The following is a 24,418-nucleotide window of genomic DNA, read 5'->3' as shown; positions in this document are numbered from 1 at the left end:
GTGCCAACCAGGACTATTTCAACATTTGACAAACTACCCAGGTAACCAGTAAACACTGTTATAAGCGGTATATGAACCATTTAACAGTTCTGCAACTAGCATTAGAAGACATTGTCAAATGCTTCTAGGCACTGTGATCTTCAAGCCCTGAAATAAGCCGTATATGAGTGTATAACACTATGTAACAGGGCTTGTAAACCCTGTGCCTATAAGCCGAATGCTACGGCTGTCAATGCTTATAAACGGCAAAATATCTTGACGTTTATATCGAAGAGAGCAAAACAGATTTCAACCAAAACAAAACAGTTATGAACGATGGTGAAATTTGGGAACAATTTTTCCGATTCATATATGTTACCCAAGTTATGTTACCGTAGTTTACATGATTGCATGGCTCTTGAATTGACGATTGTTAAAATGAAATTAATGCGTGAGTAGAGAAAATACTGGTGAAATGCCTTTGCCCAACATAGTTTTTGATAATGAACTTGGTTTGGGAGTATCCTAACCCGAGCAAATGGGAGGAAACGGGAAGGAAAAAAATACAAAAAGTATCGTGAAAGCGTTTTTGGGGAGCTTTATCTCGGGAGGTACCATAAATCTACAATTCGAGAAAATATATTTAGTCAGCTTTCTGGGCATTCTCCAGCCAGGTAGTAAGAAGTGTCCAAGAAAGAGTCCAGGTCTAAATAATTATCTGCATGGTCTTGCTGGCATTACCAACATCTTAAAATTTCTTCTGCTGAATAGTTACTGTAAATAACTTTACTTTATTTATGATGCTGGGCGATGTCATGAGTGGAGCAGTGGGAAAATGCAATGGAAATCATCCGATAGGATCCTTGAATACGTAAGTTCGAGTCTGGAACAAGCTCAAAAAAGAACTCCGAAGGAGCATAGAGAAAAAGACGATGCAGAAAATAAACTACTTTTTTTTCTTTTTTCTTAGTCCGCATGCTATAAAATTTTGATATATCTGATTCAGTGACTCTGAACGAGTAGGCAGTTTATCAGCCGAATAATTCGTCAAAATTGGCTTCATAGCAGCCCTTAATCACGATGTAGTTCCAATTAGCCCTGTAAGCCATGCCCTTAAATCGACTATAGAACCGACTTGGGCCGGTTTATATGGCTTAATGGTTACTTGGGTACCGAGATGCATGCCTGCAAGTCTGATGGAAGCCCGTGATCCTCTCATCACAGTCGAAAACTTCCCGCCAGCGTCCTGCATTCATTCCGGTCCAGTGTATGAGTTCGGAGAGGGGGTCTTCCAGCCCGTTCTAGCAGGCAAGTACTTCCATGAATCAACAATTTCTCTGCCTGATGAGAATGCTTATTTCAGCGTTTTGATCCGGAATGACGACAACATATTGCTTCCCCGACTGACCGTCCACAGTGTTCCCGTTGGATCTTCCCCTTCCAGCGTGTTTCCGATTGTAAACACCACCGTACGAGTCCTCGACCGGCACGGTCATGAAAATTTAACAGAAACCTCAAAAATTCTGCTGTACTACACAGCTAAAAATATGTTGTAAATTTAAGTTTATTTTCATGCACATATTTGGAGCATCAAAATAAACGTAAATTTCAACGACCAATCCATTATTTTTCAATTGAATTCACTTTAAATTTACACGATCATGTAATATTCAACCATTTTTAGTTGAAAATTCAATGTATATTCATTTAAATTTACATTATGCTGTAATAACACACGAATTTAATTCATTTTTACAGTAGACTTCAGTTTACATCACATTGAAAATTAAATATTTTTTTCTGTGTATCAGAACCTTGCTGGAATGAACAGCTCTCTGGCTGAGTATCAGTTGGCCATTAGCGACGGGTGTTACGACATTTACGCCATTTATGAGACTTGGCTTAATGGGAATACGTCATCAAATCAGCTGTTTGATGACCGCTACTCTGTTTTCCATCAGGATCGATCGCCTTCTAACAGCGATAAGAGTTTTGGCGGCGGTGTACTGCTTGCTGTCCGTTCAAAATTTAAATCACGTAGGCTTGTTCATCCCAAAATCGCGTCTGTTGAGCAACTTTGGGTCGTAGTTACCACTACTGATGTAACATTAGGGGTATTCACTCACCGTGTATATCGCGGTAAACTGATTATTTTAAATCTTTCACGAAATTGCGTATAAAACGAACGAAAGATTTCAAATTATGGATATTGGACAGTCGGCAAATCCAAGATTCCTTTGGTCGTTGTAGCAACTGTCACCAACAACATAATAAACAAACATTTTTCCAATTTGGAAAACAAAAATTTGCTAGTAATCTCGTTTTATGGATTTCAGTTTTGTGAACTTACTAGGCACGACGAACAACCAAAAAGCCCTCATGAGAGTTGTTCACAGATTCGAAGGCACATTTTAGAAAGCGGCTGGAGAGTGAGTGACATGGGTAGTTTTTTCGAAAAAAAGGAAGTTTGGAATCCCCACACATCTTATTTCCTTACTGGCAAGATGTACTTTTGGGCATTCCGGATAATAATGGTCTTGTTCAGCTACGATGTTATCACAGCAAGTAAAGAAAGATACTAGTGATAGAATGGCAGAATGGGTCTAAATTTATAAAGTTCATGAATCCATGATTAAATTGAACGCAATACACATCAAATGCGAGTGGATGGGATTTAATATTATTAATTCAATGAATGTAAACTGCATTTGACTATTTGAGTATTCAAAACTGCATGATTTTTTCTTTATTCTAAACATGCAAAATATTTGATTCTGAAACACTTTTGATCGCCTCCAAGAAACAGACCTCAAGACAGACACATCCAAATGACGATAACATACAGATTTTGCAGCTCTTTAGCTTTTGAACAAATTTTTGACCATTGATTATGAAACAGGAAAGATTTTGGGTACCGTGCAGAAAAAGGTCAAGCAGTTGTCAATCGAGCTGCACAAAATGCAGTCAAAAATTGCGTGCTTTGGCATTTTTATTGGGTAATTAGATTATTGCATTGAACCAGAACAGGAATATTTCTTTTGAAATATTTCATCATCAATTTCTTATTCTACGCAACTTTAAGTGAATACCCCTATTCTACTTGTGTATTATATACTTCCCACCAGACCGAGTAAACGATGACCTGTTGATCGAGAATCATATTGATTCGCTTCACTGGATTGTTTCACAATAAGGACCAAGAGACAAAATAATCGTTTTAGGCGATTTCAACTTGAGCGCAATTTCGTTTCCAATGGTTCCTTATTCCCGACAACATCTCGTTCGTCCAAAGGCTCTGCCTTTCGGGCCCTGCTTGATTCATACAGCACTGCTGGACTTAAGAAGAAAGTCGGGGTCGTAAAAGAAAATAACCGCATGCTTGACCTGTGCTTTGTTAGCGAGAAACTTCAAAACGACTTCAAAGTCATGCAAGCTCCATCAACGCTCATCAAAACCTGCAAACACCATCCAGCGTTGCTAATGGAAATTGCAGTCAATCCACAATTATGTTTCCGCAACACTCTGGAAGACGTTGGATACAATTTCGGCAAAGCTGACTTCAATGGCATGAACAACTTTCTCACAAACTTGGACTGGGATGACATTCTCCATAATAGCGATGCCAATCTCGCTGCTTCGACGTTGTTCGCCCAGACTACCAGAAATCCCATGAAAGTTCACCTTTCAACTTGTTTATTCATACTAATTACATCAAACTCGCAAAACACCGTGGATAAACTCGTCAGATTGATGAGCTTCCTTGCACAAAACACTTCTTTTCTGAGTTCATTTGTACATTTTGTTTCGTACCGTACACTCGTACAAAGTAAGTCGAATCAATCCGTAGCAGCTGTCAAATCAACATTTGTTATCATAAGCTAAGTCGCATAAGATCACAGGTTAGTTCGGTAGAATATTTATACACTCGCATTGTATGTTATTATTCATCACAAAATATATGCACGCATATCGCCTCCACTTTTGTACGTAGAAGGCCTTTTCGCGACACCTTATAAGTGAAATGTTGCACATACAAAGCCTCCAGGTGATTTCGGTATATGTACATTTTGGTTGTCTGGGCGGTATCTTGTTGTATACCATCGGCCAATTTGTTCCCATCAAGCCTAGTTTCAAGCCTGCGAAACCGATATGGTCAAATTCTGAATTTAAGCAACTAAAAAGGGCCACACAGGCAGCTCTCTGGTGTCACAGCAAATATCATACGGACTCTACAAGATAAACGTACGTTCAAGCTAACGCCAAATATAAACGGCTCAACGATCATCTGTACAATTCCCATCAGGACAATCTGCAAAGACGACTCAAGCATAATCAAAAAAGGTTTCTTGAATTATGTCAATGATCAATGGAAGAGATCCGGTTTGCCATCAACGATGTGCAACGGAATTTTTGAAGCAGATTTTACCACGGGTATTTCCGATTTGTTCCGTACCGTAATTCGGGGTGTAGTTGATCAGTGGGGAGAAGTTGATCATTCCCGTAGCCACATGTATGAACTGCCAGGAGAGCTATTATCCGTTTTCAACTATCACAAGTTATGTCATATCGTATTACCTGATAGCTGCTCTTGATGTTTCTGAATTCAGTTCGTCGTTCAAGATATTTATACCATGGAAAAACAGATTTTTAAGAAAATGTTCGATGAACTGTTGAAGGCTTCTACCCCAAACAATCGACTATTGCAAAGGCTATATGAAGACACCATTTAATTAAACTGTTTTGTACATTCCATATATGTTCTGTGAACCGAGTGTTATATTTGCATTGAGGATGAAAAATCATTTTCAGAGATAAAAATGTTCTTTTTGTGAGCGAGTTGCTAATTTCAAAGAAAATTGCATACCTTCAGGCGTTTTATTAGGTGTATTCTGGATTTCACAACATTCAATTCTAAAATTGACCGACTTATCAACAAGTTGTAAGATTTTTGAGAATTGATTCGGGATCAGTGATCCCAAATTCAGTAAATAGCATATCTTTTTATTTAACCCGTATAGGCCTGAGTGCAAGCAAAAATTCTAAAACCCTCACCGCTCAGCGAATTCTTAATTGATTCAAATGATTTTTTGTCAGTATACTGGCACACATATATAGTTTCTAGAAGTGGACAGAGAAACGCGAACATATTTTTGTGGCCGGAGTTATTCCGATGGATCATTGGGTCAGGTCGGGTGAGAAGGGTACTGTATGTTTGTGCTCCTGAAAGTAGGCAAACTTCAAGTCACAGATAATTTCCGGAATCGGCTATAATGTGGCCACGGAATTTTAAGAAAATTGCATCAGTGTAAACGTATTGAGAAATGTTTGAATTGGATAACTATTAGTTTTGAATTTGATTGAACCTACAAATGACCATTTACGGGTCCTGAGACGCCTCAAACTTATGATAAAGCGGCCAATATGTATCTGAACAACTGTGCCAAGCTTATGGGAATGCATTTTAGTGCACAATTATGTTTGATTTCTACTTTTCGAGAATTGAAACGGTTTAGTATCCAACAAATCTACAGCCGGTTCTTCCAGGCGTTACGTCCGAATGGCCACATCCGGTATATTTTGAACAATGCTAAACTCTTCATTTATAATGTTGAATATCAGATCTTAATGATTTACGCAAATCAAAATGATTGCCATTGCAAATAAATAAATGTAACTTGGCATGTCCTAAAAAATAGCCCTTTTTTACCCGACTTGACCCAGTGACCCACCGGAATAACTCCGGCCACAGGAATATTTCCGAGTTCCTCTGGCCACTTCCAGAAACTAGATATCTGGGCCAGTGAACTGACAAAAAATTATTTGAATCCGTTAAGAATTCGCAGAGCAGTGAGGGTTTCAGTAATTTTGCTTTCACTCAGGCCTATACGGGTTAAGGCAACGTGTACAGTAATTGATCAACTTCACCCCGGAATCAAAAATTCCATTTTTTGATTTCTAAAAAATATTTTTGTTATTATGATAACAATTCGTAAAAATTTCGTTTGTATAATTCGATAAACATCCAACCAGTACAGGTTTTAAAAATATTTGGATGAGAATACATGCATCCTACTAGGAATTGTAGAACAGAATCGCTCAAAAGTGATCAACTTCACCCCATTTTACGGTACTCAATTTAGTAGCGTTTTTACAGACGAACTAGTTGACCCACGTGTAGTAGACGAAGCAATCAGAATTGTACCTCAACATCCGACTTCCGTTCAGCGGTTCTACGTCACCGATGGAATGGTAAAATCAGCAGAAAAGGGATTGAAATCATCCACCGGTCATGCTGATTTGGTTTACCTTAGAGTGATTCCAAGCAACAGCACCAAAATTTGGTAAATTTTTTAATTCATTTTTTTCTATTGAGCTGAAACTTTGCACAGTTTTCCAGTTCCATCTAAATCGTCATTTTCCGATATCAAATCTTCAAGTTGAATCACGACTAACTTTTCAAAAGGGTGTATGTGAAAATGGTTCAAAATATTCAAAAAGCTGCACAGCAAAAACGTTTCGTTCGATTGTTAGGCATTTAAAGAAACAAAGTTAGACAACTAAATAAAGATTCCAAAAAAAATACACACAGTAAAAAAAATTTTTTTTTTTGCATTAAAAAACATAATTTTTGACACAAAAACTCAAATATCTCAAAACCCTATCGGAATACCAACGTAATTTTTTGAGGGAAAACGGTCCATTATATTAGCTATCTACCATAAAAATTTGGTGATGGTAAACCAATAAACAAAAAAGTTATGACATTTCAAACATGTCACAATTTTCACATTTAGTAGAAAAACAATTTTTTTTTTCGGTGTGAATTATTACGGGAACCGCAGTTTGTTGCTGATTTTATTGTTAAGGGCTTTGCGTGAATTAAACAAGTCGTTTTCATGTATTCATTAGTATTATGTATATTATATGTATAAATATTATGTATATGTATAAATATTATATGTATATGTATATATGTATAAATTAAAATGAATTAACAGATTACACGAAAATAAAATTTTTTTTTACCAGGATATTTTTTTTTAGAGTATGATCGATGAGTTTCTAAATGTTATATATAAACTTTAAAAGTTTTGGATTTGGGTATGCGTTATGAGATCATGAAAGCATTTTATTAATAATTATTTATTTATTTATTGTTATTCAATTATTTTACAATATCGAACACTTTTGCATCATTATCAGTACAGTTCGAGTATAGTTTTGCTTTAATTTTAATTTCTGACAATGGAATGAAACAGTGAAATTTTTGGGTTCCTTGGATCGTTTTCGCGTTATTATATTGCTCGCTGAGCTCTGATGCCGTTAATTCGTACTCTTCAGTAGTAGTAAAACAAAATGATAATTTTGTTAAATCTTCTTCTTTTCTGCGATTCGCCCAATTAAATAGTTCTTTTGCAGTTTTGATTGGATGCTCACGTTCTTTGGCTAAACTTGCTCTTGTGGCCATGCGCTTTATGGTTCCTCCAATAGCATCACAAGGACCTTTGCCATGTGACGTAGCAAAGAAATTTGATGTTGTTGAAGTTACTCGCTTTCTCCCAAATAACAAAGTCTATTCTCTACCAAGGCGGGTCTACACCCAGGTGTAATCAGATTTTAACTTTGTGGAGAAAACCAGCGCCGAGAAAACCGACCTGCTTTACGTATACTAGATCACCTGGGTATAGACCCACCTTGTTCTCTACGAGGTAAACTTTTTGCAGGTAAACTAGTCGTATACCTGTATAGAAAACTTTTTTTGTAGCTTTTGTCTTCAATATTAGATTTCTTATAGGTTTCTTTTATCAAAAGGTTTCAACACTAAATTGAGAGAATTTTTCTTCAGTTACGTACAATAAAAAATATGACACTTTCAAGACTTTAGATCACAACACTGGATCGCGTCTAACTTTCTAATAGATGCTATAATAGTTATGAATAATTAAATAAAATATCATGAAAACAACTTGTTAACCTCATGTGGTACCCTTAACAAAAAATTCAGCTACAAACTGCGGTCCTAAAAAAAATTAACAAAGAAAAAAAAATTTTTTTTTTCACTAAGCGTCAAATTTGTGAAATATTTGAAATGTCATAACTTTTTTGTTTATTGGCTTACCATCACCAAATTTTTATGGTAGATAGCTAATATAATGGACCGTTTTCCCTCAAAAAATTACGTTGGTATTCCGATAGGGTTTTGAGATATTTGAGTTTTTGTGACAAAAATGATGTTTTTTAATGCAAATTTTTTTTTTTTTACTGTGTGTATTTTTTTTTTGAATCTTTATTTAGTTGTCTAACTTTGTTTCTTTAGTTGTCTAACAATCGAACGAACCGTTTTTGCTGTGCAGCTTTTTGAATATTTTTTAACCATTTTCACATACACCCTTTTGAAAAGTTAGTCGTGACTCAACTTGAAGATTTGATATCGGAAAATGACGATTTAGATGGAACTGAAAAACTGTGCAAAGTTTCAGATATTTTTGAAATGGTCGATCAGAATCGACTTGCATGCCTCCGTGGAATCCCTCCTTAGTTGTGTTTTGGCCTTATGGGCTCTGGTAAAATTACAATTTGATAACCTAACAACTACTATACTGCCGTTCTACGCCTACTTGTCCCATGTTCTACGTAAACCTTATGGACCGCGGGACAAATATGCGTAGAACGGCAGTATACTAGCGAAAAAAGCTGTTTCATCTTCGGTCGATCAGCATTTATTAAGGCAATTTTACATCCACAAATGCTGGATCATAACAGTACTGTGCTCTTATTTGGGTATTTATGATGACAAAACAGCATTTGTTGATTACAACCTATTAATTATGTTTCCGCCATATTAATTTCACTCCGGTTGCCACTTTTCACTTTTCTTCAAATCATATTATCTCCATGAATTCACTTATAAGATGCTAGTGTATAAACGGACTAAATATATTTTAAAGCACAATTACTGCCCAAACAAAGCAAGATATGTTGAATATGTTTTTTTTATACACCTGGCAGATAATTTTAGCAAATGCTAAATGGCTAGTAATATATCATTTTCACTTTAAATAACAAGCACTACGAAACAAATTATCACAGACGTATTTTCGATCTTATTTTGTTTTGTTTACGTTGGAATAAATCCGGCAAGATCGACGTTATGATAAAATCATTTCCAAAATGAAGCGATACTCATCTAGAACAGGTGGCCTCAAAATAGCTACCATTAATGCTATTCTGCTTTATTTGTGTGATATAGCTATAGAGTAAGGTGGGGCAAAAGTTCGACCTTAGTGGTATAATCAAAGTTTCCAGGAAAACAATAGCAGTTAAAACAAAACAAATACCATACAGTGAACCTTCAACATATTGGCTATAATTTTGCTGAACAAACTTGTGTCAAAATATTTACCCATTTTTAGTTATAACAGTTTCAAAATTGATTGTCTAATTCGAACTTTTGCCCCACCGCACAGTGGAACAAAATCAAAAAAAGTGGGACTTGTGTGTTTGTGGTGAAACCATTGGGTTTAGCGTTTCGACATGTTCTACAAAGTTTCATCATTTGTTGAGTACTTAATTTAAACACTGAAAAAATTTCACTTAAAGTGATATACACTGAGATAAAAATTAACTTTTTTAATTATTGTTAAAATTGAAAACTGTCTAAGGAAGTATTGTAGGCGACATCATTTCATGAAAGTTTGTCGAAGACAGGAAAGCTCTATCTCCTACACTGACGAAGTTAGGGGGTAAAAATGATGGGTACCCCCTTAAAACTCATATTTTCTCCATAACTTCTAAATTTGAATTTTAACATTTTTACAATGTTCTACAATGTTTAAGGTGCTGTAAAAATACACATTTTTGCCGAAGACACTGAAGCGCTAGCTCTCCATTTTGAAGATTTACGAACGATTTTCTGTTTTTTTCACATCAAATTTAAGTGTGCATATCTTGTAAAGTTGCAAGTAGTAGCAGCTAATTTTAGTATCATGCTGTTCCTCAACCTATACCCTTTAAATATTTGTACGAATAATTGCGGGGTCACGCGGGGCTCATCGCAGTTTGTTTAATTGAAAATTGTATTTCCCATAATTAAATATATATTTTTTGCAGTATTTTATGTATGTGGTATAATTTATAAGTATTGTTTTCATTTTGCTATGGAATTTTTAATGTTTGCCCATTTCAAAAATAAAATATAAATGATAAAATGTTATGTTTTACAGTTTTTGTCAAAATTTGAACAGTTTTATTTTTTAGAGTAATATTTATTTTTTCATGTATCTGACAACATTTTCATAAGTGTATCAAAGAGCTAAATACCGCTATAAGAATATAATCAACTCATCAACTGATTCAAATGTATAATTTGATGGTATATACTACAATCTAAGTAATAAAAAAAAAATGAATTGCACTCCTAAGAACATTAAAACATAGAAAGATACAAATTTGTTTTGATAGCTATCAATGACATTGCTTGGATATCTATTATAGCGGCGATGTATATCTGTATATGTATTGATTTCCTAGATGTGCAAAACTACAAAAAGTTACAGACGGTATCTAGCATAGGGACAAAATTGAGTATTTAAGGATTAATAAAACTGTGTTTAACTATTAATAAGCCTGATACACTTGAAAAAATCCAATAATTTTCACGGAAACAACAACTTTTACTCTATAGCCGTGTCAAATTGAAATTTGAACAGTAAATATTATAAATTTGCCGTTTGTAAAATGGGCCAAGAGTTAAATATTATAACAAAACATAAAAAAATTAACAGATAGAAAAAATAATAATTTAAATTTAGAAAACATACATTTATTCATAGGAAATACAATTTTCAATTAAACAAACTGCGATGAGCCCCGCTTGACCCCGCAATTATTCGTACATATATTAAAAGGTTATAGGTTGAGGAACAGCATGATACTAAAATTAGCTGCTAATACTTGCAACTTTACAAGATATGCACACTTAAATTTGATGTGAAAAAAACAGAAAATCGTTCGTAAATCTTCAAAATGGAGAGCTAGCGCTTCAGTGTCGTCGACAAAAATGTGTATTTTTACAGCACCTTAAACATTGTAGAACATTGTAAAAATGTAAAAATCCAAATTTAGAAGTTATGAAGAAAATATGAGTTTTAAGGGGGTACCCATCATTTTTACCCCCTAACTTCCTCAGTGTAGGAGATAGAGCTTTCCTGTCTTCGACAAACTTTCATGAAATGATGTCGCCTACAATACTTCCTTAGACAGTTTTCAATTTTGGCCATAATTAAAAAAGTTAATTTTTATCTCAGTGTAAATCACTTTAAGTGAAATTTTTTTCAGCTTAGCTTAGCTTAGCTTAGACTGACTACACATATCAATGGTTGCTATTCCGTGATTGACCGAAGTCAGTGAAAATGCACAAAGAATCAACTAGAAGTTCGGCTGGGATTGGCCAAAATCTTCTTCAGTGTGCATAATTCAGTGCCTCTATTAATACAGGGTCAATAACGGCGCCGGCCACGTCCTTGCAGTCAGGTGGGATTGGGGGAAGGAATGTTAGTGTGTAACCTTTGCTTTTTGGAGACCGTGTTTGCCTCTGCATCTCCACAAAGGTTACTGGGAGGGATGTTTGTTAATGAGGAGGATCGTTGGGTCATAGGATTCACTTTGATAAGCGATTAGACCATGATAAACAATGATTTGTGAGATATATACATGCTTATACGTAAATATAATATTTTCATTTGATATGAACAATGTCTATGTAGAGGAAAATTATGCCGACACTTGAGGTGACGAACCATTCAAAGTTTGTTGAACAAATACCTAAATGTAATATTCCTACAGCTGTCAGGACGAAAGCATGTGTTATTATATTTTACTCATTTGAAAAGAAACAAAAAACTCGATTGGTTGGGACATCATAGAACACTCTTATTCTTATGCCGACACTTATAGTGTCGAACCATTCAAAGTGTTTTTAATTACAAAAATAAAGGTATATAAGAGGTGTTCTGAAAAAAAAAATGTTAAACATAAATAAATCATGAATCAGAGTTTGTGTCGACACTCACAGTACGAACCATCCATAGTTTGTTGAAAAATCATATTTACATCCCACCATTGTAACGATTGAATGTGCAGTGTGGCATCCTACGGTATTTAGAAATATTGGAGAAGGTCTTTTCTTTGTAGAGTATCCAAACTATGGTGAGCTCGAGAGCTATCACCAGTAAGGACTCAATAAAAGTCGAGACTCCTTTCCCAGTTTCTGGTTCGTAAGAATCTGTTTATTATTTCGTCGTTTCTGGGTTTATATATTGTTACAAAAGCTTACAATGTTTAACTGCTTAATCTATTTTCTATTGGTGAGAATGAGACAACTGGAGTCCATACTTAAAAATTATTCATCTTTGCAAATGTGGCATTTTGTATGCCTAGGTGGTCCGTGCCCAAAAATGTGCATCTTGCTATTTCGGCAATTCGTATCTCGGTGGTCCGGCCAGGGCGATGCAATTTGAAACCTTTCGATTTCGTTTGCCCGTCCGTGTAGGGCTCACGCGGAGGAGGGAAAAAGGAATGGGAATAATTCTGGCACTTGAGGTGCGGTTGTCGCATATGGTTGTAATTTCAATATCTTGCACTTTTCGAGTGCATTGGTCGGTTTCAGGCGGATGGCCTTTGAGTTTGTTTATGATTGTGGGTTTCGGTGATCAGTGGTTCTCAACCCACGACACCTTCCCCCTTTAGGAGAATAATGTAACATAATGAAATGAAGTGTAATTATTCAGTTAATGTCTTTCTCCAGTAGTCTCTTACAATTTTTAGGTAAGTTTAACAAAATTTTGGTTATTAATCTATTTAATATTAAATGCCGAATTTCTCACGTCTAACTCGAGGTTAGACTTTTGACCTATCTCTTTTTCACTTATTTTTTCGTTTCTTATTATTTTTTTTTTTTTTTGAGATTAGGCTCGGGTGTCTTAAAATAAACACTTCTTAAGATAACATTGTTTTACAAAAATAATAGTTTTTATAAACAAAAAAAATATTGAAAAAAATATAGAATTTTATAAACATGGATTAATTTGTATGAAAATAAATGAGTTAAGGATAAATTTAAGATTTAGTTTAGATAATAATTCTGTTTTTATGTACTGTTTGAGTTTCGTTTGACATTTGATTTTTGATTGTAACATTTGGGTGATTTATTTCGATGATAGTAAACGGTCCTGTATAAACTGGATCTAGTTTTCGTCGGTTTTCTTTCTTAAGCCAAACTTTGCTTCCTGTTTGAATTTCAATTGGGTTTGAATTCTGTATTTGTTTCGAGATTCTTTTTTCTTTGGATTTTTCTAGTAATAGTTTTGCTTTTAGCGCTGCTGTATGTAATTTTTTGTAATAGGCTTCAAAATTGTAGATTGGATCGATTGTGGTATTATTTTTAAATTTTGTTGGATAATTTACTTGAGTGCCAAAGATAAGTTCAAATGGTGCGAAAGAATGTTCAGTGTGTGGTGTTGTGTTATAGAAGAATGTAAAATATGGTAACCAAGAGTCCCAGTCATCATGTTGTTCATTGATGAATTGCCTGAGATATTCATTTAAACAACGATGACTTCTTTCGAGAGCTCCTATGGTTTCTGGATGGTACGCTGTGGAAAATTTCTGGTTTATTTCGAGAATATTGCAAATTTGTTGGAATACTTCATTTTTATATTCGGTACCCATGTCGGATTTGATTGCTCGTGGACAACCATAAATTAAAATAAAGTGTTCCACTAAAGCCTTAGCTAGTGTTCTTGCTTGTTTATCTACTATTGGTACGGTAACTATATATTTCGTTAGATCGCATTGTAAGGTTAATGCGTAACGATTTCCTTTAATTGACCTAGTAAGTGGTCCTACGGTATCGATTGAAACTAATTCAAAGGGTTTTGTAGGAGTTGTTGTTTTTTCAAAGTTTTCTTGCGTTTTGATTGAATGTTTATTTAGTTTACACGAAATGCAGTTTTTCACATATTTAGAAATGCTGTTTTTCATGTTTTTCCAGTAATATTTACGTCTAAGTTTAAGAAGTAGTTTGTTAATACCTACGTGTCCTCCCGAAGGGGTATCGTGGTTTTCTTTTATCAATTTATTTATTTCATTCTCGTCTTGTATCACCATGGCTGGTGTATATATAATAATCGTGACGTCACTTAAATTCTCATTGCATGATTGTTTAAATTGTTCCCGGGAAATATAATTAAAAATCGGATCCATTACACTGATCGCGAGTTTTTTCATGTTCGTAGTTTTGGCCATTTCGTTGAGTAGGTTCATGCATTCATTTATATAAACCATTCCCTTTTGTTGGAATATTTGCCCTTGAGCAATAATTCCTTTCAGGTTTTTGGATTTAATATTTATAATTAATTGTTCGCTTAGAGCTTGGAAGGTTAGTTTAGGTAAATTGAAAGCGTCGATATTGTTAATCGAGTCATACGCGTGAAGTTGATCAATCTTCTCTGCATTTGGCTTGTTAACTTTAGCTTCTGTCGTCATATTTCGAGTTTTGGATCTGGTCTGCATTGGAAGAATAGACATATTTTTAAGAATTTCAGAATCAATATCTATACGTGAAAGAGCGTCGGGCCCTACGTTTTCTCTTCCTTTGACGTATTCGATTTCAAAATTGAATTCCTCTAAATCTAATCGCATTCTAGTTAATTTAGACGCGGGATCCTTCATGGAAAAAAGATGTACGAGAGGGTTATGGTCTGTTTTTACTGTGAATTTGCGACCATAGAGATAGGGTCTAAAGTGAGAGATAGCTCAATGTATTGCTGTAAGTTCTTGCTCAATAGTGGATTTGTTACTTTCTCCTTTTGTAAATTTCTTACTAGCATATGATATGGGTAATCTAATTCCGTTATGTTCTTGCTCTAACACAGCTCCGCATGCTATTTTTGATGCGTCTGTGCTTAGTATGAAGGGTTTGGAAAAATCTGGGAATTGAAGAATTCTTGGACTTAGTAGTTCGTTTTTCAGGGTTTCAAAAGCGTTTTGGCATTCTTCTGTCCATTTGAATATTGTTTTCTTGGCTAAAAGTGCGTTTAATGGAGCTGCTTTATCAGAAAAGTAAGGGATAAATCTTCTGTAATAGTTGCAAAATGCGACGAATCTCCTAACGTCATCTGCATTTTGTGGTTTGGGGTAATTAAGTATAGTTGAATATTTTGATTTATCTGGTTGGATACCATCTTCTGAAATATGGTGTCCTAAATATGTGACGTCGGCACAAAAAAATCTACATTTTGCTGGGTTCAGTTTTAGATTGTATTTTCGAAGATTTTGGAAAACTTGTTCTAAATTATTCAAATGATGTTTAATGGAGCATCCGACAACTATTATGTCGTCGATGTACAAAAAAGCACATTCTGGCGGTAGTCCACTGAGGGCTATCGTCATCATGCGTTGGAAACTATTAGGGGAGATGTTTAATCCAAAAGGAAGACGGTTAAACTCATAATGTCCAGAATTTGTTGAAAAAGCTGTGTATTGCTTCGATTCTTCATCTAACTCGATTTGATGAAAACCTGACATTAGGTCGAGTGTTGTAAAATACTTCGCTCTTCCTAACTGATCTAGTATGTCATCAATTCGGGGTAGTGGAAATTTGTCAGCAATTACTTTTTTATTTAATTGTCGGAAATCTACGACAAGACGCCACTTCTTGTCGCCTGTGGCGGATTTTTTAGGGACTAGTAATACAGGAGAGTTGTAGGGTGAAATAGATGGTTGTATTATTTGCTCTTCTAACATTTTGTCGATGTGTCGATCAATTTCAGTTCTATGAACTTCCGGTGTTCTGTAGTTTTTAATGTATACTGGTGTTTGGTCGTTCAAGTTTATTTTTTGTTTGTAGAAATTATTGCATGTCAACATGTCACCCTGTAATGCAAATAAGTCATTGTATTTGGCACATAAGTCTTTTAATCTGTCTTTAATGTGACAAGGAGTGTCATTTAAATTGAGTTCAGCTATACATTTGTCTTTACGATTTGTTTGATTTGTTTGATCGATAGTAAATATGTTATAATTTTCGAGGGGTTGAAGTAGATCTGACAGATTCTCATGAATTTTTACCGTGTAGTTTGTGGTATTGATAAATTTTACAAGTGAATTTTTAGCATTTAACACTGAGTTCGCGCAAAATACTCCGGGTTTTATTTCTTTTGATAAAATAACGTAATCTTGGTGGGGGTTTTGGATAGGAATTTTTCTAAATACTTCGCAACGGGGTGGTATTAGAATTTCGTCATGTAATTAATTCTGAATTTATAAAGCTTGAAAGAGTCCAGGTGTCGTAGTCGATAACGCATTTGAATTTTGTCAGGAAATCTCGTCCTATGATTCCGTCTGTGGGTATTGTAAGAGTTTCGGGTATAATATGGAATGTGTGTGTTGCTGAAACTTCATACGGTAGATGTAAAGATAAATTGATTGATCCGAGTGTATCAATGGGGTTGGGCTGAATGCCTGTTATAGAACATGTATGCGAATTGTTGATATTTGTTGCCTGTTTCAATTTTGTGGGCTTTAAGACTGATATTTCAGCTCCTGAATCTACTAGGAAAGTACATTCAGAGTGCGTGGATTCTGTTTTCAGAATCACAAAATTTGACAGGGCAGTAGAGATATTAAAAATTCCTTTTATCTTTGTTGATGCATGTTTGCTGATGCTACTTGGAAGTGAGGTTGTTGTTGTGGCTGTTGAATATTTTGAGTTTGGGTATTTTGTTGTTGTCCCCCAACTGGTACCTGCTGGGGGACCAGTTGGTTTTCCGGGGTCAAAAAATAAACATTGGGTCCACGATTTCTGTTATTACCGTTGTATCCATTATTGTTTGGTCTGTAGTTTTGGTTATTATGCCTCTGGTAGTTATTGGTAAATCTTGGCTGTTGATTTGACCAATTTTGTCGTTGGTTATTGGACCAGTTTTGCATTGGTCGTTGGTTTGTCCAGTTTTGCGTTGATCGTTGGTGTGACCAGTTTTGGTTTGATTGTTGCTTTGGCCTTTGGTTATTTTGCCTGTTTTGTTGGTGGTTTCTTGATCCTGGTCCTGGATTGGAACTGTAATGTAGGATACTAGGGGATCTGTTCAAATTGTTTTCTGCTTCGAGTTCTGAGGTTTTTTCAATTGTTTTGGAAATTGTGGTAAATTGTCCGGCTTTCAACAACAGTTTTGTTTGCTCATTTTTTATTCCATTAGTTAAACCTCTTATTCCGGCATTATTTGCAAGTTTGATAGCTGTATCAAGGGGAACTTCGTCTCCTAGATAAGCTTTTTCTAAATCGATGGTTAATTTTTCTATGGTAGTGGCAAAATTGTCAAAATTTCCATTTTGCCTTGTTGCGTTAATTTTAGCTATTATAGTGTCTGGTGCTACTTTAACAGTGCACTTTTCCTTCAATTTGTTTATGATTATATCAATGCTAGCAGGATTATCAGTTACTGCTGCACGTGCTTTATTTTCTAATCTAGATAAAATTGTTTGAATAGCTGCTTGTCGATTGGCATCGTTTATTAGAGGTTTACATGCCTCTAAAGCTGCTATAATATTTTCCAACTTTTCACCTTTTCCATCATAAATAGGTACAAGTGAAGTTACCACTTTTATAATTTCAATTATACTAGCCATTGCTTGTTTTTGTATAGTTAAATTTTTTATTCTTAGACAAAATATCACACCTTTCACCACTGAACGAAATTTGAAATTGTCTTTGATGTTTTTTAGTTTTGAGGCAATTAGTTGATTGATTTCGTAATATAAATTTCGACTTAGTTTAATATTTATGTTTAGTTTGCTTTCGGTTAATTTAAAGTCGTTTGTTGTAATTAATTCAATTATTTTATTGTAAATAGTTTTAGCTTGAACCAATTTGTTCAATAGAGTTATTCTACGGTAATTTCGATAAGGGTTTTTATCGAAGTTTGTTTTCAAAATCAATAGTTCATGAATTTTTTCTTCAATAACCTTTTCTAGGTATGACATGTGGGCTGTGGGCTATTTTTGATGATATATTTCCTATTACTTACTAAATGCTGCTCATCTGGTATCTGTTACATTGAAGGCGCACTTGGCGTTGATGGGTGTTCGTCCTGTTGCTGGGGTTGGGGCTGCACTTGCTGTAGTGATCTCATTAACTCGTCAGCTTCAAAGTCATCGTAAGTCAAACTGACGTAGTGAAATACGTCACCTGTCGACGCGTTGATCTCGTACACATTCGTAGCCAAAAATTGTAATATCGGCCTCATTATTCTGCTTTCGACACTGCACTTATTGTTTGTTTGTTTTTTCTTTGACTAATTTTTTGTTTATTTCACTGTGGTATCGTTCATGTGCTTTAAACGAGCGGAACTAATTGTTTTTGTTCTGCAGTGCTGTCCGACATCATCCCTTTATTGGTTGAGATGATTAAATGTCCTTTTCCACGTGGTAGAAATTTTTGCCGCCAAACTGCGAGTTGGCTTTTCTTCGTTTGTTGGAAATGCGGTAGTACTTCTATTGTGGTTATTCCGGTTGTTACTTTCACTACACATGAGTCTTTGTACACTTTAAGCACTGTTATTAATTTTTCGTGTTCTAGTGCCTGAACAAGTCCTTTTAAGCAACTTGAATTTGTGTTCACTATTATTGGCACTTTTGCTGCGATTGATTTTCTAAATCTGTTCAATGTTATTGTAATATTTTCTTTTGCTGCCATCTTAAACTTTCATTTTGGATTTGTCCAGTGTTCACTGTTAACTTTATTGTCACTTTACACGTTAGCAACGCGAACTGCTCTTTCCGCTACTCTTATGGTGTGATTTTTATGAGCTTTTACCACTATTTTCGTTACAATGTACCCAACGGCAATGCCTGCTAACACAGCGAGTGCGATTGCCTGTGTTAGGTGATAATTTTCTTGCGGAGGACACACAGCACTATTTGTGACGATTTCGTCACTAGAGAACCATCCCATTTTTTCACGGTGTATATCACTTTTCACTTGAGACACACAGTTAATTTAACTTCGATGCGCGCGACCGACGGGTAACCGACATAGATACTTGGATGCGCGCGGAAGAATCGTAGGATTACAGGGTCTTATAAAAGATAAAAGATAACCTGTCACGGTCGCCATGTGGCATCCTACGGTATTTAGAAATATTGGAGAAGGTCTTTTCTTTGTAGAGTATCCAAACTATGGTGAGCTCGAGAGCTATCACCAGTAAGGACTCAATAAAAGTCGAGACTCCTTTCCCAGTTTCTGGTTCGTAAGAATCTGTTTATTATTTCGTCGTTTCTGGGTTTATATATTGTTACAAAAGCTTACAATGTTTAACTGCTTAATCTATTTTCTATTGGTGAGAATGAGACAACTGGAGTCCATACTTAAAAATTATTCATCTTTGCAAATGTGGCATTTTGTATGCCTAGGTGGTCCGTGCCCAAAAATGTGCATCTTGCTATTTCGGCAATTCGTATCTCGGTGGTCCGGCCAGGGCGATGCAATTTGAAACCTTTCGATTTCGTTTGCCCGTCCGTGTAGGGCTCACGCGGAGGAGGGAAAAAGGAATGGGAATAATTCTGGCACTTGAGGTGCGGTTGTCGCATATGGTTGTAATTTCAATATCTTGCACTTTTCGAGTGCATTGGTCGGTTTCAGGCGGATGGCCTTTGAGTTTGTTTATGATTGTGGGTTTCGGTGATCAGTGGTTCTCAACCCACGACAGCAGTCATACATATTTTATAGATTAGAAATAGTAGCATGAAACGAGCTCACCAATTGATCCGTTATCCTTGACTGAGCAGCCACAATCCACTTTCGGCTTCACTCGTTTGTTCGGCTATAAAAAAGCACTCAGGAAAAAAAAAATAAACGCGCGACCCAAAAAGAATAAAAAAAAAAAACTATTCGGGCTTTCTTGACGCACTGCCCAGGAGCAAGCGTCAAGGTCGAAGGATCAAACAGAACTAACCGATCGCGGCACTTTTTCAGTTACTCCAACCGAACTCACCGATCACGCCACTTTTTCACTTACTAGACCAACGCGCGACATGTTTGATCCTGCCCTCGTCGCTCGCCCCGGGAAAGCAAGTGTCAAGGTCGAAAGATCAAACAGAACTAACCGAACGCGGCACTTTTTCACTTTCTTCAACCGAACTCACCGATCACGCCACTTTTTCACTTACGAGACCGACGCGCGACATGTTTGATCCTGCCCTCGTCGCTTGCCCCGGGAAAAGCAAGTCCACTTTAAGTGAAATTTTTTTCAGTGTCTAAATTAAGTACTCAACAAATGATGAAACTTTGTAGAACATGTCAAAACGCTAAACCCAATAGTTTCAGTAGAAACACACATGTCCCACTTTTTTTTGATTTCGTCCCACTGTGCACCGGTTGGGCAAGAGTTCGAATCTAGTGTGGGGCAAAAGTTCGCTGGTTAAAACACAAAATATCGATACTTTTATGACAGGCATACTATACACCAACCGTAAACTTAAGTTTGACGAAAAATACACACTAAATTTTCATCAAAAAACTGCTCAAAACCGAGTTAATTGTAATATACTCAAAAATAGCAGTTTTTCGCAAAACTAAGTAGAAATGTAAAATTTTGGAGACAGTTTTCACACGATCAGACAAATTTAACTAAATTTGAAGAAAATATGTGGATTTTAGGCAATTTGCAAATTTTTCCTTGATTTTTTACATGGCTCGAACTTTTGCCCCGCTGATTCGAACTTTTGCCCCACTATGGGCCAAAAATTGTTTTCAAGCATTTATGCAAAAACTAATACACCTCAAAGCAACCTTATGATAGGCCTAGAAACGCCCTTAAATAAAATATTGAAAAAGATTTTATCTTCAATTGGTTCCATGCAACGAAAGTTTGACCAAATATTACAATATTCACGTCGAAAAACAACAAATAGCCATAACTTTTCCAAATCTCAATCGATTTTTATGATATTTGGATCGAATGTCTCGTACTTGAATAGCATTCGAACCACCATGACATTTATAAGATTTGTTTTGAATTGAGCTAGAAATCTTAAAAAGAAACTCTTACCCCACTCGAACTTTTGCCCCACTTTACTCTACACTTCGTAGCTGCTTCAAGAGTGGGCCAACTGGTCACATTTTAGTCTACAAGAGGTTATGGGGATGCGGGGAAGTCAAAAGTATCTTGACCGTGGTTTTATGGGCGTTTATTTATAGTACTCTGGAAGTAATTCGTAGAACTAAAATTGTTACTAAGGAAGTCTCTTTTTTAAAATATGAGGGGTGTTGAGGGATTATTTATTCTACATTTTCTAAGTTACTAATCTCCGTAATATATTTGAATATACTTTTGGCGCATTCCGCAAAGGTAAACTGCAATATAGAAGTTAAGGGGTCTATTTTGGGTGGGTCACTGAATATCAACAGAGACACGACTGGGAAGGAGATGTTGTCTTCTTCTTCTTCTTCTTCTTGTCATTACGTACACACTGGAACAGAGACTGATTCTCTGCTTCTCACAGTTATTAGCTGAGAGCTTTCTTTGCCAAAGTTGTCATTTTCGAATTCGTATATCGGTGGCTGGTACGATGACACTCTATGCCCAGGGAAGTCACGGAAATTTCCATTACGAAAAGATCCTGGACTGACCGGGAATCGAACCCAGACACCTTCAGCATGGTTTGTTTTGTAGCCGCGGACTCTCACCACTCGGCTAAGGAAGGCTCTTACGAACTGTACGGTCATCTATGCTCATGCCCATGCTATAACATGTTTAAAGCTGTAGGCATATTTTAGTCCCTATTAGTATTCTTGACACTTTGAAGTTTCAATTGGATCTTTTATTCGCTTAAATCATTCATCGTGTTTTCCTTGTATGTATTCTTGTGATTGCTTAGGAATTTAAATAAGGTGGCCTACGGACATGTTTCAAGATTACAAAGAAAAAAAAAACTCTTATATTTGATACCGAGCTTTCGGATCAGATATTCGTACTGCTTTTCCGTCAAACCTTCAAACGCTAACACAACACATAGCGCATGTTTTGCCGAAGCAGGGGCTCACGTTCAAGTTTTTTAATAAAACTTTATTCCTTATTTGTTGATCCGACTTCCTGTCTGTTGTGTATCGTCACAGGCGGAAGAGTTTCAATGCTGTTGCCGGCAGTAGTGTCAGAGACGAAGCCCTCTGCATCAGGAGAAAAGTCAAACTTTGGATCACTGCTTGGACCGGTAGAGATTCAACTTTCACCACCTTAGCTAAACTTTTTTCGGTGTACGTTTCCCTTAGATTCTCGTCTGGTCTGGCTTGTTTATCTATTCGGATCCGATGTCAGATCGAAACGTTCCGGAAAATATGTTCAGTATGTCAGGTGAAGAAAAACTTTTGTAAAATAGAATGGTGCCTTCTCAAACTGAGGGTATGTGATATGCAGTTTTCTCATGACGATACGGAACGAAACGATGCATGGAATCCCTTGAACTGTTAATGGAGAGACGAAACGGAATATGAAAATGTTACGCGAAAAGTAAATGAAAAACCGAATTTAGTACTATGCCATGTAATTCCACTACAGTTTTAATCCTTTGACAGATACGTGTATTTCGACCTCAACTGTAAGACCGTCTTGAGTGTCGTTTACTAAACTCGACTAGTACACGACATTGAAGACAGCCTTACAATACGCGTATCTGTCAAAGGATACAAGCTTTAGTGAAATTAAATGGTGTAGTATTAAATTGGGTTTTTCATTTACTTAATAGGCATTCCACTAAACAGTTCGAAGATATGGCATAGAATTTTTGGGAACGAGACGAAATTTTAAGTTGGCTCTGCGTTATTTAAAATTAATCGCCATAAATCTTGTCAATATTGCCAATAGTGAAACCAAGAACTCTGTGCCACAATTTCGCTTAATTAATTTCCAAGCAATTCCGCGTGGAATTTTGTTTTGAAGACGGAATCATTCGAAACATCGCATACCCTTGCTTAAAACATTCGTGGAACGTGAAAATCTAAAACTTTATTTAAGATTTAATCTCTTTTAAAGCGGCTAAGTGATTGAGTGAATCAATTTCGGTAATTGATTGATCATCGAGTGACAGTTTATGGCGAGCGATATTTGATTTTCTCGCTATACGATAGAACCTGCTGCCTTCATTCCAGTAAGTGGGTTATATATGCTGCATGCATGAGTGGCATAACTGGTGAATGAAACAATTTTCTTGCTTTGCTGCACCTCGTGCGGCACGAAAACCATTTTCCAAGCCAGTGGAAAATGAAGAAGCTCAAAGACAAGATACCCGGCTCTTAGTCTAACGTTCGTCGGCTTGAAAAACTTACAACCAACCAAAGTGAATCCAAATCGTGGTCGCTGTCTTGGAGTTTCGGGGTATCTTTTTCGAAGGGACGGGTATTAGATCCTGCTTGTATACTGCGTTGCTGTGTTGTTGACGAGCAAGCTGCGAAAGGGAATGGTTTTGAATATTCTGCATTGCGGTAATTGTTTGTGAAATTTGCAAAATTTGCGTTCGTTGTTTGGCGGAGCTTGGGGCTGTCTGTCGCAGTCAGTGGTGGTTCGTCGACATGGGCCATGATTCTGCTGCGCAGAAAGGTATTACAATTAGAATTATAAATAGACGAGGACATCCATTATAAAGTGGTTTCACAAAAGTGACGGGCCTAAATTACGTCTGGTAATAAAGCGTTTGACTGCCAATCCGAAGACGGCAGTTTCGATTCCCGGTCTGATACAGGATTATTTTGGGTGAGAAATTTCCTCGACATCCTAAGCACAGGGTATTGTAACCGTTCGGTGCTAAGACTTACTTACAACCCTTGTGCTAGGGGTTTTACCTCATTTTTCCTTAATGAGACCTTTTCAAATGTTGAACCGTCAAACTCACTGGTCGATGAAAATGTCAAGAGTGAGTGCGTGTTCCCTATGGCCAGTATCCATATAGACGGGCGGCCTAAATATTTTTGTTAACTCATGTCAAATATATGAGTTTTATGATGCAATTTTTATGTTTTGTTTTCAAAAAACAAGTTTTTAAGACAAACTTTTGAAAAGGGCCTATAGTGAAATAATGAGTTTTGTCACTACAAATGCATATAGGATATTTCAACCATAAACGATTGGAAAACTATTATAAAAATTAGAACTCACATAGTAATGTTTATATAAATCATTGAGAGATAATTAATTATCCGCTGAAATATGTTTTAGCTGTTATTGAAGTAATGTTATTAACATTACTGAAAAAAGTCAAAAAGCACTATATGAAAAAATGCAAATATGTGCAGCTAGATTGCTCACAATTCTTTAGATACTTCTCGAAAATAAATGTTTGCCGTGAACAACTTGTGACACATATGTATGGGATATGTACAGTTTCGATAGAA

Source organism: Aedes aegypti, chromosome 1, assembly GCF_002204515.2.
Source record: "Aedes aegypti strain LVP_AGWG chromosome 1, AaegL5.0 Primary Assembly, whole genome shotgun sequence".
Classification (NCBI taxonomy): domain Eukaryota; kingdom Metazoa; phylum Arthropoda; class Insecta; order Diptera; family Culicidae; genus Aedes; species Aedes aegypti.
This window is presented reverse-complemented; position numbering follows the sequence as displayed.